The sequence below is a fragment of the Pteropus alecto genome, unplaced genomic scaffold, assembly GCF_000325575.1.
Source record: "Pteropus alecto unplaced genomic scaffold, ASM32557v1 scaffold88, whole genome shotgun sequence".
Classification (NCBI taxonomy): Eukaryota; Metazoa; Chordata; class Mammalia; order Chiroptera; family Pteropodidae; genus Pteropus; species Pteropus alecto.
The window spans coordinates 20922752-20945604 of record NW_006494611.1 but is presented as its reverse complement, the minus strand read 5'-3'; the positions used below and the strand labels follow the sequence as shown (position 1 = coordinate 20945604).

Here is a 22853-nt window from a genome sequence, read left to right as displayed (position 1 = left end):
TACGCAAAACTCAGTAAGATAAAATACATAACTCAATAATAAACGGACAAAAATTGAACAGACACTTTACCAAAGAAGACATAGGGCTGGCAGATAAACAAACGAGGAATGAATAAACAAACTGGTACATCTATGTGGTGGCATACTACTAAGCAACGAAAAGGAATGAACAATTATTGTGACATGTGACAAAATCAGTAAATCTCAAACGTGGTATGCTGTGGTGAAGACAGCATCAAAGTTTATATATTGAAGAATTACGTTTATAGGACATTCTTGCAAAACAAACTGTAGCAACAAAAGCAGATATGTTGTTGCCATGGGCTGAGGATAGAAGGCAGTGACTACAAAGGGCCATAAGGGAGTTTTGAAGGATGATGCAATCATTGTTTTTTGATATGCATTTATAAAAACTCAGCAAGCTATAAGTAAAAGATGAATTTTACTGTATTTAAATTATGCCATAATAAAAAACAAAAGGAAAAAATAAAACACTGTCTGCTGCATTTAAATAAATACCACGTATCATCTTTGGTGTGGTGGGCGGTAGATAGAATATCACTAAATTCAGTGATGGTCCTATAATATTAAAAGATATAATTTACTATAGTATATAAATTCAAAAAATTCTAAATTGTTTTTAGTGATCATTGGATATATCTTATCGTCATAGATAACTTTAATAAGTAGTTTTTTATGCATTTCCTGAAGAAGCATCTGTTTTTCTAAGGCCATAATTTTAAATCAGCCAAAGTAGAATATCATACATTTGAATCATTATTACAGCAGTGAATGAAAATACTTAACCATTTTTTCCACAGCAGAGATAATGATTGTTTGCTAAATAATTTTAAAATTTAGTTTTTCTGCTTCTGTTGACCGTCTTTATAATGCTATTGGCACTCTTTATAATGAGGTTTTAAAAGTAGTTCTATATTTTCTTAAGTGCTGAGAGTTTAGCACTTAGAGGTACTTCAATCCACATAGATCATTCTTCAAGTTCAAGAGCCACAGACATAAATATGCATAATTTTTATACTTAAATTATCCACTTCAATGTTTAAAGCTGTTTGTATTCTTTTTACATGTGTCATTATTGGAATAGAAGTCTCTTCATCTTTTCTTATGATATTAGCCCTAAGGAGGTCCCTGTCCTTCAAATAGAAAAATACACACAGGTTATTTCTTATCATTTACTTAGAAATAAAACTACGTTGTTTTATAGTGTCTTTATTTTTTCTTCTTTTTTCTATTCTCAGGACAATGAAACAGCCAGTATAAAAATGTATTTTTAAGTTTGCCACAGCTATAGAAGATCTGTTGCTCAATTGCAAAGGACCTTCCTAAATGGCTTATAAATAAGGTATCTCAGAAATATCTTCTCAAGTAGGCAAGGGGCATAGTTTTATTTATTCATTGAACTTGTAGCTTAATAATCATACTAGATTAAGAGATCACTTGATTATGCTTGCTTATTCACTACTTGACTATGTGATCCCAGGTTAGTTCTATTAGTTCTTTTTGCCTATCCATGGGGACACATAAAACAAAGCAAAACATTTTAAAGTATATATCATCAGTTATTTTCATTTTAAAATATACCTTTTGATAATATTTTTTGCTGATTAATATAAGAATATTAATACATAACTACCATTGATGGGCACTATTCCAGGTGTTGTAGATACTATGAGCAACACAAGTCGTTTTACACCACCTTATTCTGGAAGGATTTAAGATGTGCAATGTAAGATGGTATAAATTACATCTAACAATAAAAGAAGAAAGAGTAAGAGTAGAGACATAAAATAAATTTATCAACAACTTCATTATGGTGATAGGCATCTCTACCTTTCATCAATACCCAGTTTACCACTACCTCTGAGCACAAGGGAGGATTGTCCTCCTTCTGTTTCCTTGAAGACACCCACTCTAGGGAAAAGAAAATGGAGGTTTGTAGCACCTAGCCTGGCTTTGCAGGATCAAGAGAAAGAATGCAATCTTAGGAAGGGCCCCTCCCCTTCAAACACACACACACACACACACACACACACACACACATACACGGTAACAAGAGGTGTGGTGCAGACATGTCCACAGAAAAAGTCTGAGAGTACCTCAGAATCCCGATCTAGGCTGATTGTTAAAAGTGTTTCTCCTCAGAAACCAGTTAGTAAAGACTGGAAGAGGTGACTGATTCTTCAAATGTCCACGAAGAGAGCAACATAAGACTTTAAGGAACATGAAAAATCAAGGAAAATGACACCACCAATGGAACACAATAATTTTCCAGTAACCAACACCAAAGAACTCTACAAATTACTTGACTAATAATTCAAAATAAGTTGTGAAGAAGAAGATGTGTTCTACAGATTTAATCTTATGATTAAATATGTCTTTTGCTGGTTTTGATTCATTAGGTTGTGACCTTCACAATTGTCCCTTAGTTGTTTTGCTCCCATTAGATGAGACAAGAAGATGAGAAGAAGATGAAATTAGATAGTAGTGCAGGTTTTTGTGTGGCCATGTTTTCAACTCTTTGGGATAAATACCAAAGAGCATGATTGCTATGTCATATAGTAAAAATATATTTAATTTTAAGGAACCACCATACTGCCTCCCAAAGTTTTTGTGCAATTTTGTATCTCATCAATATATGAGAGTTCTTATTGCTTCACACCTTATTATTATTATAGTCGTTATTAATTATAATACCAAAACTAACATATATGGACATTGATATAATAGACAAATAAAGGTGACAACAGGAGACTGTGGTAATTTTCTTATGATTTTCTTCTAATATATCAATGTAACTGAAGCAAAGTCATATACTTCTATCACAAAAAGTCAATGGATGCCATTGTGGAAAATATACCTCTGCTTGCTTTACTGAATTTGTTATGTTGGAGAAGGAAAAATAAAGAGGCTTATTATTATAGGAATAATTTAATTTCTCTCAGACTTAAGTGGCAGATATAGCATCCCCTTCAGCCCTAAGTAAAGATAATTACCTCAACTAAACAGAAGAGTAAACTGTAGCTTCACATTAAAAGGCCTTTGCAACTGGTGACCTTATTTGTATATGGCCTTTCTCATCCATAAAAACTCCTTGCACTTCTTTTGCTCTTCTCACATACACCTTCATTTTCATTTGAGGTTTGTAACTATTTTACAGATATCAAGGAGTATAAGGTGTATTTCTAAAGGCTACATTTGGTAAAGGGCAAAGATGGTTTTTCAGCAAGTATTCATTGTGCTATTTCAATAAGCATTTGCCATTTTTAGAGCATATTTTTCTTGTTTACACATAACTTTATTAATGTGTTCTCCAAAAAGAGGCCAGCAAGTGGCTTAGAAAGTCTACATACCTGCTATTTGCCAAACAAGCTCTCTTCCCGTCATTTTTTTTATTATTATTGTTGTGATCACTACCATCAGCACACATTAGGCTATCTTTTATTTTTTTTGAAGTAAACTATACTTCTTGTCTGTACTATTTTGAGAATTAGTAATAAATTTTCTTGAAATGATATGTCTCAAAGCTTTCTTTCTTTTTTTATTAGATAATAAATTTCTTGAATACAGGAATATTTTGTCCCTCACACTTGAAATAACATGGCGGAAACTCAATGTACATTTGAATTTAGAGTCATTGAAACATATCAGTATGTGTGTATGTGTGTGTACATGTGTGTGTCTGTGTGTGTGTAAGTGTAATTATCCAGCTCTGAAATTTAAATTTTCCCAGAGAAATACATATGTTTAATTAATTTAGGACTTTCTTTTATATAGTGTCATCGGACAGAAGATAGGTCCCTATGTCATTTATTATAATTATAATTAAATAATTACATATGCTTTATTTATCTTTATTCTTTACCTCTCCAATAGTCTGCAAGCACCATGAGAACTGTACCTTTTTTTGTTCCAGGCAAACAGTATGCACTAAACAAATTATTATTGAATTTAAAATATAAGTGGTAATTATAAGTGATAAATCGAAGGTGCTATTATATATTGATCCAAATCTTTGGTGTGAAGTTTTAATATTTGTCCCATATATATTCAGTTAGAATAAATAGTATTTTATTTTTTTTTGTATTGTCGACATTAAAATTATTTCATTTCATCACTGGATTAGATGCACAAACTGTCATATTGAAAGGAAACAAACACCATAAAATACTTCCGTGATTTTGAAGAAAGCAATAGGAAATGCTGATCAAGGAGACAAAGCATAGTAGATTAGAAACATAGCTAGCTAAGTTTTCTGAGGTATAGAAAATCAATGCTCTTCAAATTTATAAAAACACATACTGTTATTTTTATAAAAAGAGAGAATCAAAGGCATTCTCCTGTGACTTTTAAAAACTTATTTAAACTAAAAATATTAAAAAGGTTTGCTTTTCAACATGGCTCTGCATCTAACCTTTATTGAAGGTGTGAATGTCATCTAAAGAGAAATAAAATGTGGGAAGATTTCAGGCACTAAAAAATGTGAAAAAATAGTGAAGATATCGGAGGGTGGGAGGTTGATCATTGGGATGTACTGAGAACATTGAGTTGTTCCTGAGTTCAAAAATTTTTTTTTCTGTGATTAGGTCACCTGTACTTCTTAATTGTTATTTATCAAAATTAGGCTCCTACCCTCTCCCAGAGACTGGAAGATAGACTTGCTATCTCCTTCAATACTTACACTTCAAAGAAACAGAACAGTCCCAAGGTCCTTGCGAAAGACATTTCCTGGGTTGTAAAACTGGCATATGTTCTAAAGGCTCAGAGAAAGATTTTACAATTGCAAATTTTTTAAAGTAAATGCCCTAAGAAAAGAGATGTCAGGGACCTATAGTCAGAAATGAATGTGTCTAAAATTTAGGCATGTTGAGGGGAGTGTAAGGCCATCTAGGTAAATGTATAGCTCACTGAAGCCTATTCTGTTAACCACATTAATATATTGCTGTCACCTTTGGGGCTAATGGAAGTTCAGTGTCACCCCAGCTGCAGGCGGGAGGGAGAACAATAATGGGGATGCAGAAGTATAGTTAGCATTTTCCCTCGTTTTTTCCTCATTGACGTAGTGAAGAATCACAGGTAAGTGAGGTTTAGAAAAGATTTATTAAAAGTATATTTTAGAAAGACAAAGAATGCCCCAAGGAGGCACATGGTCCTAGCCTTATAACCACAATAACCAATACAGAGGGGCCAGAATGGCCACCAAAGGGCAAAAGAGCCACAAAAAAAGAGATCCCAGAAGTGAGAATGTTTCTGCCTTATATTTGGCCCATGATGGGGTGATTCTAAAGGCATCTCTAGGTTAGAGAATTCCTCCTGCATCCATGGAGACAAAGGACAGGAGGGTCATAATCTTAGCTGGCCTAATCCGGCTACAGAGCCTGGTCAGAAGATAATACTGTAATTTGCCTACGATTTAAGCTTCATTATAATACTATGTTCATGCCTGGAAGTTCATGAATTTAACTATAACAGACTGAATTCTGGGTAAGCACATGCGCACTAGACAAAGAGTTATATAGCAGCCAGGTGTCAATCAAAATGACCTCACTTGACAATCCTCTAGGAATACCTTTGGAACCACCCATCACAGCCCAAATATAAGGCAGACATTCCCACTTCTGGGCTCTCTTTTTTTGTGGCATTTTTGCCCTTCTGGATTCTTTCTCTTTTTGGTGACCCTTTGTAGCCTTTTTGCCCTTTGGTGGCCCTTTTGGCCTCTTTGTGTTGGTTATTATGGTTATAGATCCAGGACTATGTGCCTTGGGGCATGCTTTGTCTTTCTCCATGTTCCTCCTTGGGGCATTCTTTGTCTTTTTAAAATATACTTTTAATAAATTTTTCTAAATCTCACCAATCTGTGATTCTTCACTGTGTCAATGAGGAAGAACGGAGGGAAAATGCTAACTACACTTATGTGCTGCTGTTATCCTTCTCCTTCCCGCTGCCACTGGGGAGACACCAAACTCCGATCTGCCCCAGTGGTGACATTATCACTGTCAATGGTCCTCTGTTTTGTGGGACAAAAATGAATCTCTGCTGTTGTTAGAGTTAGAGGAAGCAGTGTCCTAAGGGCTTGTGGGAAGTAAGCCAGGTAGCTTTGCTTCTCAAAGGTACAGGAAACCTTTGTCTGGAGTTGAGAGGAGATGACCTCATTTAAACTTCTGTCTAGTAGAGAGGTTGGTTTACATTTATTTACATTTTAAAGTTTATCCCACATATATATGTAAACATTTTGTGTTATTTTAAGCAAAAGATGCACAAGAATCTTTTGGAGACAGTGTTAAGAACTCTTATTCTGAATAACTGTTAAATGAGGAAACTCTCATGCTCAGAGGACTAGTCTTCGAAATTCCAATGTACACTGGATTCATCAGGGAGCTGTAAAAAGTACCAGTGCCTTGGTCTCATATGAAGAGATTCTGATTTAATTGGTCTAGGGCTGCAGTCTCCAGCCTTTTTGGCACCAGAAATCAGTGTTCCTATGAGAATCTAATGCCCGATGATCTGAGGTGGAGCTGAGGCGGTGATGCTAGCTCTAGGGAGTAGCTGCAAATATAGATGAAGCTTTGCTTACCCATCTGCTGTGCACTTCCTGCTGTGCAGCATGGTTCCTTACTACCAGTCTGTGGCCTGTGGGGGTGGGGACCCCATGTCTAGGATGTAGCATGGATGTTCAGTTTAAAATCTCTCCGTGTGATTCTAACGTGCAGCCAAAGTTGAGAACCATTTTCTGAAAGGTATAATCTTCCGAATTGTAGAAAAATTTTACTTAGTAAGAGAAATAGTGAGGAACATTTGCTCTTGTGTGAAAACATATGACAAAGCCTATACATTCTTGAAAAGTATACTTGTACTTTTTCCTATCCCTCTATGCGTCCAAACACTCTTCTAATAAATAAGTTTGACCAAACGGCTAGCAATGTGTTTGACCCAATCTCATATTAATTCAAGTGGAGCTCACACAACCTACTTTTGGTTATTACATAATTTTTTATAACTCATTTTCTACCACTTGACCCTTATTATTTATAAGATAAAGGAAATATTTATTTTCTCAATATAAATAACTGATTCTGTTAGAGAAATATAATATCCTACAATAATCGAGAAAATTAGTTGCAATTTTATATCTGCTTTTTACTAGAGAAAACTTTAGGTGATATGTCCTCATTTTTAAATTTCTTAGAAATATAGTGGAATGAACATTCTCAAAGACCACTCTGTACTATATTTCCAGAAGAAACTAATTTTTAACTAGTTCATGATTAATTAATGACATTTTAATAGAGATTTCTGATGCATGAAAGTAAAGAGAAAGATTTCTTAACACTAACTTATGGCATTTTCCTCAAGGAGTCAAATATCAGACAATGAAAATAAGTTAATAATATTTCATGTGTTTATTTCTGTATTCATATCTTATATGCTTACTATTTCAAAATTAAACTTTCTTTTGAAGGAGGTTAGATTTGCATTTCAAATGAAAGCCAAGCCAGTTTCCCCAGTCTGATAGTCCATTTACTTTTCCAGATCAGTTTTCAAGGCCCAGAAGAAATCTCATTTTGATGAGAAACCGTTAATTTCAACCTAGTATCAACTTGTATGTACTTTTGTTGTTGCACAGGTGTGTGACTTGCCTTTTCAAATGAAGTTATGAAGCTCGGCTTCCTGATTATGTTTTATTTTGTTTTGTTGTGTTTTGTTTTTATGCAAAGCAACCTTTGGTTGACCTCACAGATTGCAAGGACCTTGTCAGTTTACAATCTCTTATTTTTTTATTTTTTTATTTTTTTATTGTTTATGTCTACAGCACCTGGTCTTCCTAGGTGGTCTCCCAACCAAGTAATAACCAGGGCTGTCCCTGCTTAGCTTCCGAGATCAGACGGAATCGGGCTTGTTCAGGGTAGCATGGACGTAGACCCTGATTATGTTTTGATAATTTTATTAACACCACTATGCATAGTGTAAGATGAGCACAAAAGAAATATTCAAATATATGTATATTTTGATTAATTGTGCAGGTCTCCTTTCCCAAATTAATGAATCTACTTCTTTTGTCATACCAAATTTTATATTAATGGCCTAAGTCTCACCCATCCTCCCTTCCAGAGTTCTGTCAAACAAAGTATATATTCAAAAAACTGAAACTGCATAGGATACAAAGCTGCTTAATAAATCTCAATGCAGATTTTTTTTTTCTGGGAAAAACTGACTAGTAGATCCTGGCTTAGGCCTGAGGCCAAACTCGGAATTTTTATTTTTGACCTTAACAGGAGAACAAGTTGCAGCAAAAGCCTGCCATGATTTCTTGCTTTTAGGCAAAAAAAAAAAAAAAAAAAACCTGGTATGAACTAAGGAAGAGAGTATTTTTATATTTAGGATGAAAATTAAGCTGCAAAAAAATGTCATTTAAGTCTACATGAATTTCTGAACAAATTATTTTTAAAACTGAGGTTTATTTTAATATATAACCACATGATTTTTAAATACTGGCAATTAATTTCATAAACCAGATAGAAATATGGTGTTTTAGCTTTGGTTTTCCTGAAAGCAAAACCTGAGAAAGAAGTTTATTGTTGAAAAATTTATTGTGAATTTTATTTCAGGAAGCAAGAGTGAGACCAGGGCAGCGAAAGAGCCAATGCAAACACATATTTTTAAGTTTGCTACAGCTGTAGATAATCTGTTGCTCAATCTCAAAGGACCTTCCAAAATGACTTATAAAAGGTATCTCAGAAATATCTGCTCAAGGAGGAAAGGACATAGTTTTATTAACTGATTCCTGTCCCCCATTGGTCAAGCATTGTCCCATGGGACATTTAAGGTCTAACAATTTCATCTTGTTCTTAAGTTATTGCTGAGTGCATTCCCAGAGGAACACATCAGCTGGAACATCATAGATGTTCCGGCTTCGGCAGGAAGCAGCTTATACCTGCTCCAAACTGGTCTAAACCTATGTGAGCTAACTGCCAGAGCAGAGGGTAGATTAAGGTGAGGCTGGGAGAATTTAAAGTGACAGAAAAGCAATAATCAAAGCAAGCAGCTTCTAATACAAAGTTTTTTTGTTTTGTTTTTTTCTTTCTAATTACTGGAAGCCATTATTTTTATTTCCTTTTATGTTTCTTGCTTGCCTCGTATATCAAATTATTTTACCTATCTTGCTTCCTCTTTGACTTTTTATGTTTTGTTTTATTGCCACCATGGCTATGGCTATATTATGATATCCTGTTCATATTCTTCATTTCTTAAAAAAAAAAATATTCTGGTTGATTAAAGACCTCTTGAAAGATGCTTTTGCATAATTAAAAAATATATATTAGCATATTTAAAAACACATATATGCAAAACAATAAAATAAAATGGAATATGACATAACTATTCCTTGAAAAACATGTCTAAACAAATTCGATACCATTTGAAAAGTGTTTTTTTATTCCAGCATAAATTCTACGCAGGTCAGTGGTTTTCAGATTTCTTTGACTGTGACTTAGAATAAGAAACACCTTTTACATTGCGATCCACTGCACATGTATCTATGAATTAATAACTGAAACATAAAAAAAAATCACAAAATAAAATTACTCTTTATTACATGTGATAAAACCGTGTATTTCCTATTTTATTATATTTAATTAATTTAAAAAAAGTCACATTCCACTAAATTGATGCATTATGTATAATATGCATTTGTATATCTTCACTTAAATAAGTTATGTTTATCTGAAATGTAATATGCAACAAACTCAAATGATGATACGTGTCCACCACCTTCCCCTGTACACCCATTCCTTCACTTTACTAAGCTTTCTCCGTCTAGTCGATGGTATCATCAATCTTCCAAAAACTGAGTTCCAAAAGGAGGTGTCATTCCTTGATTCTACTCTTTCCTTCAGCCTTCTCTGCCCTACATTAAACTCGTTGTTTCTAAAATATATCCTCAATTTGCCCACTTCTCGGTTTCCACAGCTTCTATCCTAATCCAAGTCAAATTATTACCTTGGGCTTGGACTGCTATTGTAACCTCCTAACTAGTCTTTCTGCTTTCATCCGTGGGCCCCTTATAATCTGTTTATTCTCCTTCACAGAAAAATATTACGTCAAGGGGACATAATGTCCGTTTTATCCCTAGAGAAAATGAATTACTCTAACAGAACAGAAATACATTGGGGATTTGAGATGGTATCCAAACATTCAATTAAATCATACCTCTCCTCTATCTCAGTGTCTTCCCATTGTACTTAGAATGGTATTTACTTATCTTTCTGTCTTAATATACTAATATTTTCTCCCTTTGTTAACATTCAACAGACATACTAGCTTCTTCCTGGTTCTCCCCTGAATGGGCTACACTTGTTCCTACCTCAAAGCCTTTGCCCTTGCTGATATGCCTAGTGGAGAGATCTCTAATTTGAGGCACTGCAAAGCTGACACCTTCTTTTATTCATACTAATTTAAAAATCATTTCTTCAAAAAGATCTTCCTTGAATAACCAAACCCCATAAGTCTTTATTCCATTGCACATTTTTATTTTCTTTGTATATTTAATTAATTTTTGAAATTATATTATTTAGTTATTTTTATGTGCTTCTATTATGTTTTTTAGCTACGGAATGTAAGTTCTGAAAGGATGAAATTTGTCTTTTTTGCATTTAAATGCTCATCTTCAAGAACTATAATAAGAAATCAATAAGAAACGTGTTGATTAAATGACTATTACCTTTAGGCATAAAATATGGCAACGTATTTTTTTCAAGTATCTAAATCACATCTATGTAAAATGCAGAAGACTTGTTACCCTCTTCAAATCATATTAGAGAATGGTCATTCATTTGTTTATATAAGTAGTGATCTTGAAAGCTTAGGTATAATTTGGAAATAATATCAAAAGTTTAAATTTAAGATTAGTTGTCAAAGTGAGTCCAAGATCAAAGGTAGCATGTAAGGCAATATGAAAATGAATAATTTGGAGTAATTTGCCATTACTGAAGAGGAAAACCAAGACACATTTTTTTCTCTCAACAATACTAAAAACTTCCCAGAAATTAGAAATGTCCAAAAATAGATTTGCCTTATGAGGAATTTTTTTTTGTTGTTGTTATTAATGCCTACAGCACCTGGTCTTCCTAGGTGGTCTCCCATCCAAGTACTAACCGGGCCTGACCCTGCTTAGCTTCCGAGATCAGATGGGATTGGGTGTGTTCAAGGTGGCATGGCCGTAGACACTCCTTTTTAGAAATTAATTCACATATTTCTGAGACATTTAAGCCAGATCCAACAGTTAATTTTTACAGATATAATGGTAGGCATAAAAGCATATGATGGGTGCTTGACTGAGATGACTTTTAAATTTATTTCCTGCATTGAGAGTCTATGAATCTAAAATTAGCTTACGTCTTGAACAAATATCAAATTTATCACATAATTTTAACCCTTTAACATTTACTTAATGTCTACAGATATGACCTCTTATTTTGATTAAGGCTTCATTTCAAATTTTGTGTTTGCTATTTCTAAAAATTCTACACTTCAGAGACTTTATTATTTAATATTTAAAAAGGAGCTTCTTTAAAATTTAGAATTTATCTCCGTAGCAACAATTCACACATTGTCGATTGTTCTGTTTTGGTTTCTACTCTTAACAAAAACTAAAACTTAGGGATTTTTTTTTTTTTTTTTTACTAAAGCTTTATTTTTTAGAGCAATTTTAGGTTCACAGCAAAATTGAAGGAAAGGTACATAGCCTCCCACATTGTCAATCCCTCATCATAAGGGTAAAACTGATAAACCTCATTGACACGTCATAATCAACTAAACGCCAGAGTTTTCACCATAGTTCATTTTTGAGGTTGTATATTCTTTGGATTTGGAAATATATAAGATTATACATTATAATGTATAGTAACATGTATCCATCATTATGGTATCATACAGAGTACTTTCACCATTTAAAAAATCCTGTGTTGTGCCTATTCATTCTCCCATCTCCACCACCCCCACCCCTACATCTCCCCCACAAAAAAACCCTGGTGACAGTCTTTTTACTGTCTCCATAGCTTTGTCTTTTACAGAATGTCCTATAGTTGGAATTATGCAGTATGCAGTCTTTTCAAATTGGTTTCTTTCACTTAGTAACATGTATCTAAGTTGTGTCCATATCTTCTCATCCGTTGATAGCTCGTTTCTTTTTAAGGTTGAATAGAATTTTATTGTCTGTATGTACTACATTGTTTATCCATTCACTAACTGAAGAACTTGCTTTCAAGTTTTAGCAATTATAAAAAAGTTGCTATAGACATTTGTGTGCAGGTTTTTGTATGGACACGTTTTAAACTCTTTGGGGTAAATACCAAGGAATATGATTGTTGAATCATATGGGAAAATTATTTTTGGTTTTGTAAGAAATCACTAAATTGTCTCCCAAAGTTGATTTGCAATTCTGCATTCCCATCAGCAAAGAATGTGTTCTGGTTGTTTCACATCCTCACCAGCATTTGGTATTGTCAACTTTTGAAATTTTATGATTTAATTTCATTTTATTTATCTGTTTATGAAAAGCAAGAACTATTTTGGATGTTTTTGTAAGTGTATTCAATTGATTCTTAACTATTTTCATAATATTAATTGTTCCTCTATGACAAAGTAGGTAAACTTTTCCTTGAAAGTTTCAAATAATAAACATTTTAGGCTTTGTGGGCCATTTGCTCTGTGTTACTGCTGTGCTATGGTGGACTGCAAGTAGTTATAGATGCTATGTATGTGGATGAGCATACTTGTGTTCCAATAAAATTTTGTTTACAAAACTGGCAGCAGACTGGATTTGGCCAGGGGGCTGACTCCTGCTCTATGCTTTCATTGTAATAATGCATAGTATTCCATTGATACCATGGAAAACCCCTAATTTATTTACTCTTTGGTTAAACATTTAAATTGTTTTCTGTTTTCCACTTTTTTAAGTAAAAAAAAAGTTCTTTTAGTAAAATAATTTTGTTTGTGAAACATTTTGCTCCTGAGATTTGTTCAGATTGTTGAGGACATAGTTCATTAAATCTCACTGCCATATAGTGTTACATTGTATGAGAATACCACAACTAATTTATTCTTCCACTTTTTAAAAAATAAATGCATTATTACTAGCTATTGCAAACAGTGCTGCTATGAACATTTTCAAAACTCTTTTGGTAAATGTAAATAAGGATATATAGCCATAAGTTAGTCCTAAGTAGGAAACACTTATGTTCACTGTTTTTTAATGTTACAGGTTTTTCAAAATGTCTGTACCAATTTACATTCCCACCAAAAATGAAAGGAAGTTCCAATTGTTCCATGGCCTTAACAATACATGATAAGGCCAGTTCTTTTTAGTTTAGGCATTCTGGTAGTTATAAACTGGTCTTGAATTGTGATTTTAATATATATTTTCCTCAGGACTAAAGGTAGCAAATGCCTTTTAAATGTGTTTGTTAGTCTTTTTGACTATTATTTTTATAAAGTTAATAACCCCTTCTTTTGCTTATTTTTCTATTGGGTTGTCTGCTTTTTATTGATTTGTGCAAGTTCTTTATATATTCTAGATATAAAGTCTTTGTAAGATATGTGTGAAGCAAAAACTCTGTGGTTTTTTTTTTGTATTTTCATTGTTTTAATGGCATCTTTTGATAGTCAGATATTCCTGTTTTTAAAGTAAGTCAATTTGTCAGTTTTTTCTTTTATATTATGCTTGTTATGGTGTTTTGTTCAAAATAGTTTTAGCTAACTCACGCTTTTAAAGACATTCTTCTACATTAAAAAAATATTTAGATAAAACCTGCTTGTTTTGTTTTGTTTTACTTTTAAATTTATAACCCATACTTAAATTCTTTTTTGAGGGGGGCATGGTGTTAGGTTGGGAAAAAGATACTTTTTTTCCTATAAATATATCTGTTAGCATTGGGGGCGATTTGAACTTCGGTATCTCTCCAAAGGCAGGTGATGGGGTATAAGAGTAATTAACAGTGTAGAAGTGTAATTAGCATTTTTCCTCGGTTCTTCCTCATTGAGTCAGTATAGAATTACAGATCAGTGAGATTTAGAAAAGATTTATTGAAAATATATCTTAGGAAAAACAAAGCACACTCCAAGGAGGCACACGGTTTTAGTGAAGAGCTGTAACACGACAATCCAAAAGTAGAGATCTCTGAATTATATTTGGGCCATGTTGGGTGGTTCCAAAGGTGTTCTTAAATGATTGACATCTGGCTACTGTATAACACTTTGCCTATTGCACATGTGCTTATCCAGAATTCAGTCTGTTATGATTAGATTCATGAACTTCCAGGCATAAACATAGTATTAAAATGACAGTATAACAAGCATTAGATCGTGGGTAAATTAATGTAGTACCTTCTGCACAGGCATTTGTGGCCAGATTATACCAGCTAAGATTATGGCCATCCTATCTTTTGTCTCTGGGAATGCAAGAGGAATTCTATAACTACCAATAGGGTGTTCTTCGGTTGGGCCTCTATATCTTTGTTACCCCCTTACTCATGTCTGACTAGCTACCTAACATATTTATCTATTGAACCCAGAACCATTATTTTAAAATAAAATTCTCATTGCATTTATATGTCCCCTTTACCAAAAATATTGTTACCTTAAGTCAGTGGGTCTGCTACTATATACATTGCAAAAAGATTTATCCTAGTTTATAAATTCACCTTTAAATTTATTGTGCATGTATATGTTTAAGACATAAAAGTTTTATATTTTAATATAAATGGAACCCAGTTTTTTTTTTTATTTTGATGTTCCTTATTTAAAAATCTTCCAGTTGTCAAGAAAAACAATTCTGTGTTTTCACAATGCTTTTGTGAATCTCCTTTTCTATTGGTAACTGTATCGTGAAGAAATTACCAAAATATAAGGTCACTTTAGTTTAATGTAAGGAATTAGATTAGAACTAGATTTTCCTATTTCCTTTCTGTTTATCCAGAGCAGGTTTAAGAAAGAGTGGGCTGCTTGGAATGGCCACTGCTCAGTGTACGTGTATATACCTAGCTGACAAATGTGTAAGAGAGGTGGTCTAGTTCTAGAATATTTCTTCTCCCAAGGCGCTTCAAGAATTTTTTGTTGCATTGGAGTGCAACTGAAGGAAACGTTTCTTCATTTAATTTCTTGCTATCTCAGTCTTCTCTCTGTCGATTCTTTGGGTTGCATTACTTCAGTGACAGGAATTCAAATACTGATCCTTTAATGGGGTACTTGAGTAAATTCTTTGGTACTTCTGCACTAGATAATATGCTATTATGAGGATCCATCTTCATTCATGTTCAGGTCTGACTCTTCTGCTCATCCTTTTGCCATTCACTCATGTACCAGCTGTATACACTAGAGCCTGTTATTGTTTGAGTTCCTTCTCCAGACAGACATTATTCTGGGTGAAAGTAGAGGGTAGGGAGATATACTGTAAAGATAATTTTAGACCAGCTATCTTCCCCTTGACCTACAAGAAACCAATACTCCTTCTTGGATAGAAGGAATTTAAAAAAAAAAAAAAAAGTTGAATTTGAAAAAATTGAAATAAAGCAAGGAAAGAGGATAGAACTTTTATCAATGAACTACAGCATAAAAATGGACCAGAGCAAGTTGCCTATATTATTTTGAAAGTCATTAAAAGTAAGAAGCAAAATTTCAAACATAAAAATGAGAACATACCATTTTAAAGTTTCATTGTTATTAGTATTCAAAAGGAGAAATTTATGACTTGAATACACCAGGCAAATAATATGCTATCCCTTTGAAATAAAATGTTTTGCATGACAGAGAAGGGAATTAAATAATCTCATTCTTTTCTCTAAAAATAGAGATAATGAGCAGACCCCTAATTATTTCTTAGTTCACACTTTTAGGGCATGAAAAAAAAAAGGCTCTTCTTCAGAAAACTTTCCCCATTCAACTTTTTGTTCTCCTTTGTGCTTATGTTCGGGTTTTCTACTAGAGATTACCTTTTCTCCATGATATTTCATTGCCACTTCTAGTTTCTGGTTACATATGTCTGTGTCTAAAGAGTGAATCAATGTTATTATATTAAGAATTTCTAACTGGTACTTGCACCTTGCATTTTTCCTTGCATCAACAAATGCATACTTTACTTTCAATTTAGCAGCTCTTGATATGAATGAATATTTCTCCACCACGACAAGATGCAGCAGCAATTTAATGAAGGAGATGGTGGCACATTCAGGGTAAAAAAAAAAGTTTTTTTCCTCTCCCAAAAGGCTATTTCCTTCTGATAGGTGGGAATGGATTTTCCTGAGCTTTAAGTTGATTTCATTGTAATGAGATTTGACCTATTCCTCTCGATATTATGCTGAATTCTAAAATAACTGTCTTGAGTAGCATATGGCATGGTGATTATTATTGAGTGTTGAGTCAGACTGTTTGGATTTGAATCCTCACTGTATCATTTATCATCTCTGTCTTTTGAGAAGTTATGAAATTGCTCTGTGTTGATATATTTTTCTTCTATATAGTGGAATTAACAATAAGACCTGCCTCATAGGTTTGCTGTGAGAAGTGAGTTAAGACATATATTTTTTTGGTAAGTAAGCATTCAATAAATATTAGTTTTATTATTACCATCTTGAAGAAAGTCTTTTTGTATTTCACTCACCTTCACAAGAACATAATGCCTTTTCCTGTGGATAGCACGTAGTTCTTTGAAAGCCTCCTCAGCAGCTACAGTTCCTTGGGTTCCTGTCAGCCAGAGTTTCACTGTACTGTGTCTATCATGCTATCCCTGCCTTTCAAAAGCTTTTATTTTTTATTCCTTTTTCTTCCATGAATGTCTGTTTCTGCCATTGTGATATTCTTAAAGATAATTTGGTTCTCAGGAAAGCCTTTCCTGATTTCATTGATTTAGATGTTCTTTAACTTCAGGTCCCCTCAAACTTTGAGGTATAATTATTTACACTGAATGGTATACATGTAATAATTTTTTTCTTATCTATTTATAGCCTCAAAAGAAATTTCCATGTTGTTGAGAGAAATTATTTCTTTCTTTCATAATTTCTTATTCATTGAGGAGATTTTTCCAGATATTAAAGACAGAGACAGAGAAGAGAGAGAGAATAATCCATGGGCAGCTAATTTCTCTTGTAAAATAGCTTAGCATTACACAATGTAGAAAATTATAACCATAGTTTTTCTATTCTTTTTAGATATTACAATGGCTTTTAGAAAAAAAAAAGTCTTTTTCATTAACATCCCTAAATGTCTTTCTATAGTAACCATGCAAACAAGTCACTAAACTTTAAGAACTATGCAAAATTATTATATGTTGGATTTTGCTGGTAAGGTAGAAAGTCACAGAGAGTACATCTGTCTTAATCTCTGGTGGGTTTGTGCTCCAGAGTTTTATCACATAGCAAGGAGGACTTAGTTTTACTCCCCATCAAGTCTACTTTTCTCTCTTATTCATTCATTTACACTCTACAAGTAAATGAACATTAAGTCAGAAATTACCATGAATAAAACATGGTCTTGATTAACTTTTTTATTGTGACTGATACATCCCACATTTTGCTGGTAAATAATAATTTTAATACAGGTAACCGTCATATAAATTGGTGCATCCTGAATGGCTTTCCACTTGAAAACTAATTCTCCTAATATCTCATTCCAGTAATTAACATATTTGTACCTATTCTCAAATTTTGCCTTGAAATTGTGAAACTTTTCCCCAAAGTATTTAAAAGAAAAGTAGAATGGCTTTACTCCCCAAAAGAAAATTGTTTCTATTTCTCTATCAGTGCATTTTTTTATTGATATATAATTGACATGTAAAATTATATTGGTTTCAGGTATGCAACATAATGATTCGATATTTGTATACCCTGAACAATAATCAGCTCTCGAGAATAATGAAATTGTTACTTATAAAAGCTATTCTAACAAAAGATCAACAACTCTACCTTGTTAATTTCAATTTACAGCTGTAATAGAGTATCTTACAATGAATTAATCTGCTAACATAATGTCAGACATTAAAAACAAGGATATGATTGAGCATATTACAGTCTAAGGATTTGGTAGCTTTGAAATCCCTCAGTAACAAAGCGAAAGGGCAATATTTTTATTTTTGTTTCAGTATATCCTATTCAAATCACATAACAGCTCTCAAGTATTGAACAAGGTAATTGAGAAAAAAAGTGAAAGTAATATGGTCTGTAAAGATCTAGTCTATGAGGAAGGTAAATAGTTAAAGAGACAATATCAGGAACATAAGGGTTATGATAATGATTAAAATATGACACTTTGTGAACACAAACATTTAGCTCAGTTTTGGAAGTTCAGTTTGCAATACCCACAGAAAAACTGTTTTATCAATCAGGGACAGTGGCTTTCCATTGCTACTCTTTATTCTGTGCTTTAATTCATCATTTCTCAATAGTGACAAGAACCTAGCCTAAGGCTTGCTAGATGTTGTTGAATTACTTTTTCATGACAGAGGACAGGGTCCAGCCCCACCTCACACTTTTGTTGTCATGGATTCCAAATTAAATGTTTTCCTGATCAAAGCATACACAACCTTATTCTATTCATCCTCATTTTACCACACGAGCTACAGCTCACATCTCTGATCCCTCTTCCTCATGACAGCAGATGAACTGAATATAAATGATTAGAAAATACCACCTGCTCAGAGCTTAGTATAAAGGGAAAAAAAATGTGGCAGTGCTGTTTACAATGGAAATTCATTAGCTTAAGCTCAGCACGTCACTTACATTACCAACCATGAAACATATAATTTACTGAGTGCATGGGATGAAATATATGACAAATCCCTGTTTTCTCTTTGGGAATTTCCCTCTGAAGACTGTCAAGGATAGAGTGATGAGACTACTGTAGGCTGTTCTCTAGATTACAACACTTACTGTTTAGAGCATGAAAATAATAGCAGTTGTTTTAAAAGTAACACTTCATCAATAAAATTAATCAAAAGGCTCAAATGGTGGCCTGCCAAGCATTCAGTTGTGACCTGCAACTGCCCTGATGTAAATAATGAGAGAAAAGTTGTTTTCTTCAGCTCAAAACCCAGAAACTTCTCATTCATTTCTACAAGTAAAAGTGAGGAACACAAATCATTTCAATTTGCCTTAATATTTGAGCAAAAACAATTCAAGGGAGTCATTAAGTTGAAAATAAACAAAAGAAGCACTCAGACTAACTACTAGCAAATCAAAGTTTTATCTGCCTCTTCCCTGTTTCTCCCATCTTCTAGTTTGCCTCATTCCCCTACTCTTAAAATTCCATACTTCTAAGCAGTTTACAATCTCTTTTCTAGATTATCATTTCAGTTGCTCAAGTGGTACTTCATGCCATAAGGTTGTATTTGACTAGCAGTTCACGTTTCATTAGACCATGTAATAGAAATTTGACGTTACTCACATTATGAGAATATGTGCAGGTTTGCTGTTTTTTAAGAAAACAAGTCAGATGCTACCAAAATCTAAACCAGAGAATTAAAAGATCAGTAATCAACTTACTAGTATTTTGATTATTAGGATCTAGGATATAGAAACCAAGGTAGAATAAGGGTTCTGAGTTTGGAAAAATGGGTTGAGTACCATTCTCTGACAGGTTATAGAGAAAGGACTCAGGAATAATGATAATTAGCTGATGGTAAAATCATAATGATAATAAGAGTTAAAATTTATTAAACATCTACTGTGAGTCAGACATAAAATCAAGTACTTTACATGCATTATAATTTAACTTTCATAGTAATTTTATGAATTAAATGTCTGTAGAAGGCAGAATTTTAAGATGATTCCCATTCTCTGGTGTCCATGTTCTGAATTATCCCCTCTCTTAAGAAGGACTTGGAAATATGATGTAATATTACTCTCAGGATTACATTACTTTATATAACCAAAGGGATTTTTGCAGGCATATTAATATCTCCAATTATTTGGCTTTGATTTAAGCAATAGGGAGATTAGGGTGCACCTGACTTAATTAGGTGAGCTATTAAAAGAGATCAAAGAAACTTGAAGTATGATAGATTTTAATGCTGATCTTGAGGGAACAAAGTATGACTTTGCAGAGGGAACAGCACATGGCATCTAGAAGCTAGGATAGGTGTCTGATTGACAGCAAGCACGCAAGAAAGCAAGGATCTCTGTCTTAACCACCACATAGAACCAAACCTGTGATCTTGGAAGTGGATTCCAAGCCCCAAGTGAAGTTGTAGCCCTGGTTGACTCTTTAATTTTAGCCTGGTGAGTCCTTGAATAGAAGATCCAGTAAACCTTTGCCCATACTTTTGAAAATAGAAACTGTGAGATGATAGGTTTGTATTATTTTAAGTTAGTAATTTTGTGAAAAATTGCTATATAGCAATAGAAAACTGATAAAAGTCCTTGATATATCAAGTTTCTTTCAATTTTTCAAATAAGGAAACTACAATTTAAGAATATTAAACAAATTGTCCAAATTCACATAAGTTTACAAGTAAAGGTTTGTGCCCCTAGGACCCATACTGTTTGCACTCCACTTTATTAAACAACAGTGCCCATAATAGGTACTAGTCAAATAGGAAGCACATATCTTAAGGGCTGGACACATAAATAAATACCAATAATAGGCAACAAAACAGAACGAAGTTACTAGAACCTAGTATTCTAATGGAGAGTAAGGGGGTAACTAGAGAGTGAAGACCTAGGAAAGAACTCTGGTGACCAGTGGACTTGCAGAAGTATATAGAGAAAAAGTAAAGCACATTTAGCTGGTTCAATCTATTGTTAACCTTTCATTATAGTAATTAGATTTATAGTCAAAAGAAATACTTGCCAAATATATATATTTTTTAATTCTTATAACGGCATGTTTTGTTCTATGTAAGAGAATAGAAAGGAATTACAGATCAAAATGACAAATACTAGAGCCAGCAGTTCCAGGTAAACAAAAATATCTTACATAGATAAAGACTGAAAAAGCCGTGCGAGCGCCCACGTGGTTGTGTAATGAGAATGTTTATGATCTACTCTCAGCAAATGTCAAGTATACAATACAGTATTATTAACTATAGTCACCACGCTGTGCATTAGATCTTCAGAACTTATTCAACTTATAACTGAATAAGTTCTCTCCATTTCCCCCACATACTAGAATAAAGCTATTCAGCAAAAACATGCAACTTTCTCCTGAAATGTTTGGTAGGACAGAAGCAAAAGTAGAGATAAGGAATACAAAATTTTCAGAGCTGTGATTTGGCAGGAAAAGATGTGGTAGAAAGAAAACAAGATGAGATATTTGGATCCTGAGTGATTAGAAAAAATATGGAGGTCATGAAGAACTGAATTTCAGAACAAGTTCAAATGGAAATTTAGTAACAAAGAAAGAAACAGAGAACTGAGGTACTTTTGGGTTTTGCGGGGGCCAAAAAGTGCACTCACATCACAAGTGTGTTCATTTTAGGTTGAAGGGCAAAGGTTATCACTCGATCTTATCCTTTAACAAATTCATGCATCTAGGAAACTGAGGAAGGGGCCTAAAATTCATATCTCTCACTGCCCCTTCCACCGTAATAGGATTTATATAAATCTAATAAAAATACTCACATGGACACTCAGCATACCACCTATTTCTCCCAGAAACATATGAGGGAAACTTTTCTACGTGAAGTTAGTGATAAATCACTCTCAAGTTGTGGCTAAAACTGCATGCCCGTGAATGACCTCATTAAGCCCTTAGCAGAGATGTAGGGAAGATGTGGATGATGCATTGCTAAGGGCTGAAAATGCCACATTATATGACTCACTCAGGGTAACATTACCTCACCACCTTACATTAATAAGTATCCTTATGTCCTTGGCAGGGCACTAGCCTCTTATACAATGACTTATTACTAAATCAAAAAATGGAACCTATACTGTTCTTAGAGATACACAGGCTATTTCCTTCAAAGGAAGAATATACAGAGTGTCAGGGTGAAAATAAAAAATTAGAATACAATAAAAAGCCATTGAGAAGTAACTAGTGTTGAGCATAGACAATGATGTAATTGGCCATTGTCAAGTTGATTCCAAAGCCCTCTTCTCAAACAAGTCTATGTATTAATTTAGAGCAAAAAGAGAACTTGACTTTGATATGCTCTTCAGTATTATTCCAAATCCCATATTTGGAATCCCATGAACTCTGTGCTACTTAAGATAAATGTGAACTACATCAAACTCCTACTGAGCTAGAAAAAATCTTTGTCAATGTAGTCTTTCTATTTTTAATAAATAGTTTTTTTAAATGACAAAATAATATAATAAATGTAATAAATGTTTTTGATTTTTAAAATAACCACGTAGATTATTGTCCAAATTTATGATAAAAAACACTAAATATATAAAACATAAAAATATAAATGATAACTTGAAAAATTTTTCACTTTTGGGAAATACTATTGTATTTGAGCCTAAGTCTTGAGAAATTTTACTGAATGCAGAAATCTGAGGATAGCTCATTATTGGGTCAAGTGACATAATTTCTGAAAAAAAAAAATCTAGAAATAAAAAAGATAGTAATGTTAATAGGATAGTTGCAATAATTAATTTAAATAGCAAAATAATTCCAAAATGAGATTTTTTTATGTGTTATAGTGGTGTGATAAAAAGATAGCCCTTCAGCACTGTACTGATTGGTTGGTTACAGCTAGATGACAGAAATTAGCTCTGTCCAGAACATTTCTAAGAATACAGACAAAGTCTATCAATTTAGCAGTTTCAACCAAAAAATTGAAGAAAGTCCCACTTTATGTAAAATAATTGAAATAAGAAAAAACTTTGGTATTGTTGAGAGCAGGA

The 22853-nt window shown here is 33.4% G+C and overlaps 1 non-coding gene and 1 pseudogene across 1 annotated transcript; both read right to left on the bottom strand.

Annotated features, from left to right (window-relative positions):
* Nucleotides 1-7819: 7819 nt before the first annotated feature.
* LOC112474140 lies at nt 7820-7938 on the bottom strand (annotated as a pseudogene).
* A 3182-nt stretch (nt 7939-11120) lies between these two features.
* LOC112474120 lies at nt 11121-11239 on the bottom strand. The gene has a single exon (XR_003044294.1). It is a non-coding gene; the product is annotated as a 5S ribosomal RNA (ribosomal RNA).
* Nucleotides 11240-22853: the final 11614 nt, after the last annotated feature.